Raw genomic sequence first — 10332 nt, forward strand, 5'->3', positions numbered from 1 at the left:
CCCATTACACACTAAAGAGTGTTTGTTTTCTTGTGTAAGAGGGAAGCCTGGAGGTAGAGTGGTCCCAGCATCAGCCAATTTGGTTCCTTCACTCTTCATCCTTGACATTTTAGCTTGTTATTTTGGTCAGTTACCTACTAATAAATACCCTTGACAGGATGCCCAATTGAGGCATCACGTGCTTTCAGCAAAGACAAAAATGAGAATGTTTTCTGCCTGCCATCTCTTTTTATCAGTGGAGAAAAATCTTTCTAGAAGACCCATGTCTGGCTTCCCCCACCATCTCAGTGGTTCCGGGCTGGGCCAGTAACCGTGACTACCCATGTAAGTAGCCTCCGCCCCAGCCCAGGTAATATCTTTTCACATGGATCAATTTGCTTTCTTTAGAGCATGGATCATACCCGCTATCACCCCATTTATTGATTATCTGTGTCCTCCACTGGCATGTGAGCTCTTTGAGGGCAGGGACTTTCTCTAGTTCACCTCTGTATCTGTTTGCAGTCCCTGTTCCTGAGACCAGAATAAGAGACCTTCAGGTGATATTTGATGAATGAGTGAGGTAGTGAGTCCTTTAGAACCCAGAAAGGCACGTATGACTGATGGCACACCCCTTCCCTATATGAGGATAGAAGAAGGACAGGGAAGACATTGTGTTTCCAAGTTCTGGGAGTTCCAAGGCTGGGCATTTTGCAGGCATCCTTGACCATCTCCACATGGTGTTCAGGGCTGACCTCAGAGATTTTGCAGGAGCTCCTTAAAGTCTCTGCCTTGGAAAGTTCTCTTAGTTTTTTTGTTTTGTTTTGTTTTTTACAAAAAAAAGGTATTTCTGCGTAAAGCTACTTATCTTTGTAGCACTTACAGATAAATCTTCTAATTTACAGGGGAGCTGACGCCTTCCGAGAGCCAAAATCAATGTGTGTCACTGTAAATCCAGGCTGGGCCTCAGCATCCACTCACACCAGCTGATTGATGGACTTTGCTTTTGCACCAGGCTTGGCTGGTGGAAAGATGGGGCAGTTGCTGTTGGCAGGCTCCTGGAAGCCTCCTTCTGGGTCAGATCCTGTCTCCTCACCTCAGTTCTTCCCAACTCTTATGTTCCCAGGTTAGCCCCATGGCCCACGTGGCTAAGCCCTTCCCGTGTGCTCATTATTGCTCAACTCATCCTATGAAGCCCCGCTGAGATGCTGCCTGCTCCCGACAGCCCTCTTGGAGCGGCCTCTTTGGAGTTAACCTCTCCTTTATGTTTCCCTGGAGATGTGTCTGCAAAATGCTGCTATGACAACCAGCTTCAAATGGTAAGGTGGCATGCACCTGCCACTTCCGCAAGACAGGAGTGCTGTGAGCAGGGCATTCCGAGCCCCCGTTCATTCACTGAGCACTGACTGTGCCACTGACTGTTCTTTGGGTCCAGGGATGGATAAGAGAGGCCCTGTCCTGGAGGGTACCCATAGTCTGTTCAGATTAATCAGGAAGACCAAGAAGAAATTAGATATCGCAAGGGTCCCAGGAGAGGATGAAAGATGGGGATATATGATCAGCACACTTGGATAAGACTAAGAGGTCAGGCCAGCATCCCCCAGGAGGCTGTGATTGCACTGAGATCCAATAGGAATTGGTCAAGTAAACAAGGAGGGAGGAGGATTACCCGGGCTGTTCTGGTGGGTTCTTTTGGCTGGAAGGTACCGAGAGTTATTTTGAAGCAGGGTATTTCCCTGACCCTTTCATGGGCAGGAACTGGAGTGCACAGGCACTAGAACTAGCTGGCTGCTTCGGTGCTGGTGGGGCTGAACTCCACTCACTTGGTTCTGCTGCATTCCACCCCTTGTAGGAGGGGAAGTGCAGGTGAGTGGATGCAGGAACCGGGGTGAGTGCTTTTGAGTGCTGGCAGTGTTTAGGGTGGTGCCTGCAACCCCTGAAGCCCCAGAAGGAGTGTTACAGTGCCGTTACCATTGCCATTTGCGGATGGCTTAAGTGTTAGCAACTCAGTGGAGGGTCAGTGTGACAACCTTTTGCAACCACGCGTGTGACACCTGAGTTCTTGTCCACCCTTGTCCACAAGGATGAATAATCTACCCCTTGTTTACCATTCTTGTTTCCAGAAGGAATCAGGTTGCAGGAATGAATTGGAGATGGTAAATATGGGGGATTTTATTGCCAATGGAAGTGACTCTCAGGGGGAAAGGGACCTAAAAGGAAGATGGAGCGGGAAGGTAAGCTTCCCCTGGAGTCCAGCCGGGGACTCTCTGAAGCTACATCATCAAGTGGGCCTCTGGAGTCAAGCTGCTTTTCTCCAATATCCAACTGTAGTAAGTACCCTATGTCCAACTGCTTCTTCTCTCTGCAGGATGAGTTCTGGGCTTTTTACAGGCAAAGGATAGCGGGCGGGTTGGGCCATGGGTTGTTTTGGAAAAGGGAACATTTGGGTGGGGAAACAGGGATGGAAGTTCTCACTTTGGGCCATGGTATTAGGCTTTTCGGCTTGAGGGTGGGGCCCTTGCTGGGGCCTAGAATTTCCCTGCCTCCTGTCCCTATCAGTTTGGGCCACCTTAAGGAAAGGTGGGGAGAGGGAGGGATGTGTGAGGCCTGGGTGGGGTGAGAACTCAGTGACCCTCTCTGTCTTTTTCCATCACAGGCCATGTGGTCTTGCTCCAGAAATGTGTGTGCTTCCTTCTGACTGGCCTGATCTCTACTCAGCACCTCTTGTCTAGAATTCAAGGCTTTTGTTTGCTTTTTATTTCCTGCTTCCTCAGAGCTTCAGTGTTCGCCAGGCTCAACATGGTCTCTCCAGGCATGAGCTTTCAGCTGGGCATTGTCAGAGATGAACATCTTATCATTTTCCATGGAGCAAATCAATGGCCACCCTTCCTGGCTAAGAACCCTGGGTTTCAACTTCTCTCCCAGCAGAGGGGAAATTCCTGAGCCAAGCCCTGGCGTCGAGGAACTGTCAGAGTCGCTTGAACCAAAGCAACTCCATCCTGAATAGGGGCTGGGTAAAATAAGACTGAGACGTCCTGGGCTTGCATTCCCAGACGATTAGGCATTCTAAGTCACAGAAATGAGACGGGAGGTCAGCACCAGATACAGGTCAGAGAGACTTCGCTGATAAAACAGTTCACAGTAAAGAAGCCAAAACCCACCAACACCAAGATAGTGACGAGAGTGACCTCTGGTCATCTTCGCTGCTACACTCCCACCAGTGCCACCATAGTTTACAAATGCCATGGCAACATCAGGAAGTTACCCTATATGGTCCAAAAGGGGAGGGATGAATAATCCACCCTTTGTTTAACATCAAGAAATAACCATAAAAGTGGGCAACCAGCAGTCCTTGAGGCTGCTCTGCCTATGGAGTATCCATTCTTTTATTCCTTTAGTGTTTTAATAAACTTGCTTTCACTTTATGGATTGGCCTCAAATTCTTTCTTGCATGAGATCCAAGAACGCTTGGAGTCGACTGAGACCACTTGACAGTAACAAAACTTCCTTCAGGTCCTGAATCCTTTTTCTTTCCAATAGTCCTCATTAGAATACGATTGCTTCTGGGACCTGGGACAACTGGTTTGTTCCAATCATTTAATACCTAAGACAGGACCAGTGGTCCCCTTGAGACCTCCATTACCCCTTGGCTCAGGCTGGGTTCCCTAGGAGGGAGGGGTGCAGGAATCAGGGTGAGTGCTTTTGAGCATTGGCAGGAGTGAAAGTCCATTGGATTCGCCTGAGGGGAGGATCCAGGTGCCTGTGATTTAATGAGGAGGGCAGCTCTTCAGGAAAAACCTGTGAGGGAATAACAAGGGTGGGGTATGGTGAATTCTGTGCATCTTGGCCATGCTCTAGTACCCACTAATTCCATTAGACATGGATCTAGGTGTTGCTGTGAAGGTATTTTGCAGATGTGGTTAACATCGACAACCAGCTGACGTTAAAGAAGCGTTATTCCAGATAATCTGGATGGGACATCATCCAGTCAATGAAAGACCTTCAGAGCAAAATAAGGTTTGCCTGAGGAGAAAGAGGCACCACTGCTGACCTCCTCCCGGACCACCTGCAGACTTAGACTTACCAGCCTCCAACACATGTAAGCCAATTTTCTGAAAACCCTGGAAAACCCTGATTAATACAGGTCAGGTGGGGAAGGAGGGGAAAGTGGAAAGTCTAGCTGTGGCCTTATGCTCAGAGGGTCTCTGGAGGGAAAATCACTGCAGAGAATTTTCCCTGCTTGAGACAAGGGGCTGTGCTTTTGTATGCCTGCCCCAGTCCATCACTGGCCACCCAGGGGCAGGTGTGTGACCTCCCAGCATCCTTGTCAGGTAGAATTCTCCACAGCCCTCCAGCAGCTGGGAGGGTACAGAGATCTGGCTGGGCCCTGACTCATCTCCTCCCTCCCACACCCCAGAGACCCTGGAGAGTGGAAACCATTCCTCTCCCTTCACAGACGAGGAGCCTGAGGGCTACAGCCAGAATTCAACCTCAGGCCTAATGCCAGAGCCAGGTGCCTCTTCAGGAGGCTGGAATGAGACGGAGCTTAGCCTCTCCAGTCTTCCCTGGCCACCCTCCCACCAACCCCTCCTTCTCAGTGACAGACCGTCCTCTGTCATCTCAGTGACGTTCATCCTCGTGGGCCGTTGGCTCTGTAACAACATCTTTCGGCCCACAGCAGTTGTCAGTGATGGTGAAGGGCACTTGTTGGCTGAAACATGGTTCTGCACATTACCAGGTGCTCGTTGTCTCTACTTGGAGGCCGGGCCCTAATTTACTGCCAGGCTCAGGTGCTGTCAGTGAAGGGACACAAAAGGCCCAGCCCCTGAACGCAGCCTGGATTTTACGTAGCCCCCTCCCAGCTTTCTATGCAGGAGTCTGTGACCCACAGCCCTCTTCCATGGGCCTGTCTAGGGCATGCAGAGGCATCCTCTTTTTCTCATTCTTAGGAAATAAGTACTTAAGGCCCCTCCTCTGGGCTAGTCCTTCACTATCAGCGTGAAGCCTGGAAGACTGGAAGGAAAGAGAGCAAGGAGGATGCGTGTTTGTTTTGATTCTGGCTCTTTCTCCAACCTTGGTAAGTGGTTTGACATCCCTGAGTCTTAGCTTTCTCTCTGTCATAGGGTCATGTTATGCAGCCCATGCAGTGTTGAGGGCGTTAGATGTAGTGTATGTCGTATGGTAAGCTGAATCCTTAACCCCAGTTCTCCACCCCTTGACGTATCCAGGACCACTGTCAGGCAACTTTGCAATTCCTCCCACCGAAAACCAGAGGAACTTCCCCACCATTTGACCTCGGGTTCCGCCATGTGGCTTATTTGGACCAGCGGAATATTAGTAGATGTGACAGTGTGTTCATGCAGCAGGGCTTGTGGTCTTCCACCTCCATCGTCACCCAGAGAAGAACATGCCCTGGCCAGCCCATTTGCCCAGGAGAGCAAGAGACATGGAGCAGATCAAGTGGCACACATGCAGACCTACTGCTTGAGGAAGAGCCTCCAGGTCAAGCCCTGCCAGGCTCACGAAGCCCCCAGGGTATCCCGACGGTGTGTGACAAACATGCTTATTATTGTATGTCACAGACTCTGTGGTTGTTAGACTAATATGTATTATAAAAGCAACTCATCTGGCACCCGTAGGCATTCAACAGATGCTGACTGATATAAGAAGGTGTAGAATACAAATGGTATGACGTTCTCAGTTGTCACAAATAAATGAAGCATGAAAGGATTAATGGTGAAGACTCAGAGGCATTTAGAAATGTTACTCTAGGGCCAGGCATGGGGGTTCGTGCCTGTGATCCCAGTGCTCTACGAGGTGGAGGCAGGAAGATCACTTGAGTCCAGGAGGTCAAGGTTACAGTGAGCTATGTTTGTGCCACTGCACTCCAATCTGGACAACAGAACAAGACCCTGTTTCTTTTAAAGAATGTTACTTTAGAGAAGAATCACTTTCTCCAAATAGGGCATCTCTTCTTTGCTTAAAAATAAAGTAATAGAAGTGATATTAGACCCTTTCAATCTAACCCGGGTCAGGTGCTGCCTTCTAACCTAATCAAACCTTTACTTGCCCCATTTAAATGCAATTACTGTTTGCACTAGCCTGTGAGCCCTGAGGGTGGAGATTGAGTCTTTATGCATCCTTGGAATCCCGGAGCCAGGTAAGCCCAGCAGAGAACTGGTTCTTTCTGTGTGTGTAAAACTACTAAACTGAATAGTTCAGTGGAAGCATTTTGTCTTAAAATCTCCCTGTGGTCCTGTCCTTCAGGGAAATGTCACCAGTCCCAGAAGGCCAGATAAGACCAGCTGATGCCAGCGTCTTTGAGGGTTAGCAATGCTAGATGGAGCCAGTAAGTCCTAGGTCTGGCCTGAATGGGGCTGGCCCATAGTTGGATGAAGGAAAAGGTGTGGCTGGCGTTGCCATGCCTGTCCCCTTCCTGCTCCCCTTGCGTTATCATTAGCCACAGACAGGGCTTGGCTTCCCTGAGAGCCCAGCCCTGCAGCAGTAGCTGCCTGCCTGGCTTCACCAGCCCTGCTGCGGGTCAGCCTCAGGCTCAACCCAGCTGGCAGATTATCAGCATTTACAGGCAGTGGCAGGTGGGGTCTGGGAGTCCTCAGAGCACCCAAGCCCAGCATCAGGTGCGCCAGGAGTGAGCCTGGTGCTCACAAGACCACCACCAGCAACAACCTTTTTTGCTTTGTCGCAAGGTGCATGCTTTTTTGTAAATCAGTTTTGCCTGAGTTCCTGTCTTTTTGTTTTTGCCAATTTTCTACTTTATCTGCAGCCCAGTGCCGAACCTCAGCAAATGCTGCAGAGCCCTGACTACCCGACTGGCCCTTGAAGCCCAAGTTTCTGGGATTAGACCCCCTATTCCTATGAACTATGGTGCCCCTAAGCTGCCATTGTATCCTCATCTCCTGGCCTGGTACCTTGGATCAGTATGTGTTTGTTGAATGAATAAATGAAACTAGATAGAAGTCTATGGCTGCCACAGAATGGACTGCTGCTTGCCAAATTCAACCCTTCACTATATCAGTATATCAGCTTTTATGTGACTCAAGCTCAAGTTCTCCAGGCTCCTTGAACACTAAAAATTGGATATCTGGCTATCTCTAGGGACCAGCTTTAAAATGGGGCCAGTATATTCAGTTCCAGTCTCCTGCCTTTCCCAAGTGCTTATTGCTGAAATTCCAGCCTGCCCTACACCAATGGAGCTGTGCTGTTAGTGCACGAGAGTGCTGGGGAGCAACTGTGTTGCCCATGATTTAATTGCTTCTAGGGCACCAAGGGTTTGATATCTTCCAATATGCCAGTAAGAGAGCAGCACACACACCCAACATCACTTAAGGTCTTATACATATCAATTTTCCTAGGGCAGTATCACTTCCAGCCTGTTTCCCTAGCATAATTAATACTAAACTCCCCCTTCACACTCATATGTGCTTGTTTCAGATGATAAATTATATTGTCATCAATTTTATCCCAATATGCTAGGACATTTTGCTTACTGGAATACATTTTCTCGTTGTAAGAGGCTCCAAACTATAACATTCATTTATGGCCTCTCCCAACCCTGCCTCAAGGTCTGTGAACTTTCCCAGAATAAATCAAGGCATTAGTAAGGTCTTCAGGATGGGGAGACGATGTCCACAGCTGGTCTGGAGTAAAGATGCACAGTTCTCCCAGATCCTCTGATCTCTGGCTTTCATGAGCAGCCTCAACAGGCATTTTCTGTACAACAGTCAATACGCCATTGATTACAGCCAGGTTACAGCTGTACAAATCAGTGCCTGAGATCCTAACATTCGTCCTTCAACTTAATTTAGCAAACATCGATTGAATACCTGGTTTAAGCCAACACTGGACGACTTCAATGGTCCTTTTCCAACTTTGAGGGTTTTTTTGTTTATTTGAACTTAAACTACCATAAGAGAAAGAGCTGTAGTTCCGTTAACCCATTGCATTGGGTACCCATTGCTGGAAGTTTGTAATTGTGTATGTACTTATTCTAGTAATTACGAGGTCAGTTACAAGGAGGTTAGTTGGGGGTGCTAGCTCCCTATACAGTCAAAACTCGACATATTTCATAAGTTTTGACTACTCCAAAATTTAAACTATTAATAGACTCCTGTTGGCCAGAAGCCTTGCTGATAACTTATACAGTCAATCAGCACATACTTTGTATGCTATATGTGTTACAATCTGTGTTATTATAATGTAAGCTACAGAAAAGAATATGTTATTAAGGAAATCATGGGAAAGAGAAAATATATTTACTATTCATCAAGTGGAAGTGGGTCATCACAAAGGTCCTCATCCCCATCAGAGGAGGAGAGGTTGGTCTTGCTATCACAGGGGTGGGAGACGTGGAAGAGGTGCAGGTGGAATAGGAGACAGGAGAGGCAGGCACACGTGGTGCAACTTTATAGAAATACATCACAATTTCTGTCCTTTCTGTTTTTTCATGTTTTTAAGAAGTGTTTCTATTTGGTACCAATTCTTCCACCATTTGCTTTAGTTTCAGTGCCTAGAACATAGAAGGGCCCAGGTCATAAAAGAAATCCAAAGCAGTCTTGAGGACTCAAAATCCTTCTGCCGGACGGTCTGACCTCACTCTGTTTTCTAGCACTGCTGCTTCTGTGTCTGCTTCCACATGATACGGCACTGGTTTGGAAGCACTCATCTTCTTCAAGTCGTCTTCTGTTAATTCTTCTGGTTTGGTGTGCATAAGCACTTAAATTTCTCCAAGGTTCGTATCCCGAAACTCTTCACCTCCAACCTTTTTGGCTAAATTCACAATCTCTTTCTTGATTTCCTAGATTGGCTCCTTCGTAAATCCTGTGATATGCACAACATCTGGACACAGTTTTCTCAAACAGGAATGTATTGTTTCTGGCATGATGGCTTTCATGGCCTTTTCTTTTCATATATACATATAATTGCACTTTAGGATCTTGGGTACATGTGCAGATCGTGCAGGATCGTTGCATAGGTACATATGTGGCAATGTGGTTTGCTGCCTCCATCCCCCGTCACCTATGTCTGGCATTTCTCCCCCAGTTATCCCTCCCCAACCTCCCTACCCTCCACTGTCTGAATATGGTTTTGATTTGCATTTCTCTGATGACCAGTAATGATGAGCATTTTTTCATATGTTTGTTGGTCTTCTTTTGAAAAGTGTCCATGTCATTCACCCACTTTTGAATGGGTTTTTTTTTTTCTCATAAATCTGTTTTAGTTCTTTGTAGATTCTGGATATTAGCCCTTTGTTAGATGGGTAGATTGCAAAAATTTTTTTCCCAGTTTGTTGTTTCCTGATTCACTCTATTCACTCTATTGATTTTTTTTTTTTTTTTTTTTTTTTTTTTTTTTTTTTTTTTTGCTGTACAGAAGCTCTGGAGTTTAATTAGATCCCATCTATCTATTTTGGCTTTTGTTACCAATGCTTTTGGTGTTTTAGTCATGAAGTCCTTGCCTATGCCTATGTCCTGAATGGTTTTTCCTGGATTTTCTTCTAGGATTTTTATGGTGTTAGGTCTTATGTGTAAGTCTTTAATCCATCTGGAGTTAATTTTAGTGTAGGGTGTCAGGAAGGAGTCCAGTTTCTGTTTTCTGCACATGGCTAGCCAGTTATCATACCACCATTTATTAAACAGAGAATCCTTTCCCCATTGCTTGTTTTTGTCAGGTTTGTCAAAGATCACATGGTCGTAGATGTGTGAGGTTGCTTCTGTTTCATTGATCTATATCTCTGTTTTGGTACTAGTACCATGCTGTTTTGATTACTGTAGCCTTGTAGTATAGTTTGAAGTCAGGTAGTGTGATGCTTCCAGCTTTGTTCTTTTTGCTTAGGATTGTCTTGGCTACGCGGGCTCTCTTTTGGTTCCATATGAAGTTGAAGGTGTTTTTTCCAGTTCTGTGAAGATGGTCATAGGTAGCTTGATGAGGATAGCATTGAATATATAATTACTTTGGGCAGTATAGCCATTTTTATAATGCTGATTCTTCCTAACCATGAGCATGGAATGCTTTTCCATCTGTTTGTGTCCTCTCTTATTTCCTTGAGCAGTGGTTTGTAGTTCTCCTTGAAGAGGTCCTTTACATCCGTTATTAGTTGTATTCCTAGGTATTTTATTCTCTTTGTAGCAATTGTGAATGGCAGTTCGCTCTTGATTTGGCTTTTAGTCTGTTATCAATGTATAGGAATGCTTGTGATTTCTGCACATTGATTTTGTATCCTGAGACTTTGCTGAAGTTGTTTATCAGTTTAAGGAGATTTTGGGTTGAGATGATGAGGTTTTCTAAATATACAATCATGTCGTCTGCAAATAGAGACAATCTGGCTTCCTCCTTTCT

General features: G+C 46.4%; 1 long non-coding RNA gene across 1 annotated transcript; it reads left to right on the forward strand.

Moving 5' to 3' along the window:
* Window positions 1-221: 221 nt before the first annotated feature.
* Window positions 222-3399, forward strand: LOC118148507 (uncharacterized). The gene is made up of 3 exons (XR_004735337.3): window positions 222-1295; window positions 2100-2306; window positions 2633-3399. It is a non-coding gene; the product is annotated as an uncharacterized LOC118148507 (long non-coding RNA).
* The last annotated feature ends 6933 nt before the right edge of the window (window positions 3400-10332 follow it).

The sequence above is a fragment of the Callithrix jacchus genome, chromosome 16, assembly GCF_049354715.1.
Source record: "Callithrix jacchus isolate 240 chromosome 16, calJac240_pri, whole genome shotgun sequence".
NCBI classification, from domain to species: domain Eukaryota; kingdom Metazoa; phylum Chordata; class Mammalia; order Primates; family Cebidae; genus Callithrix; species Callithrix jacchus.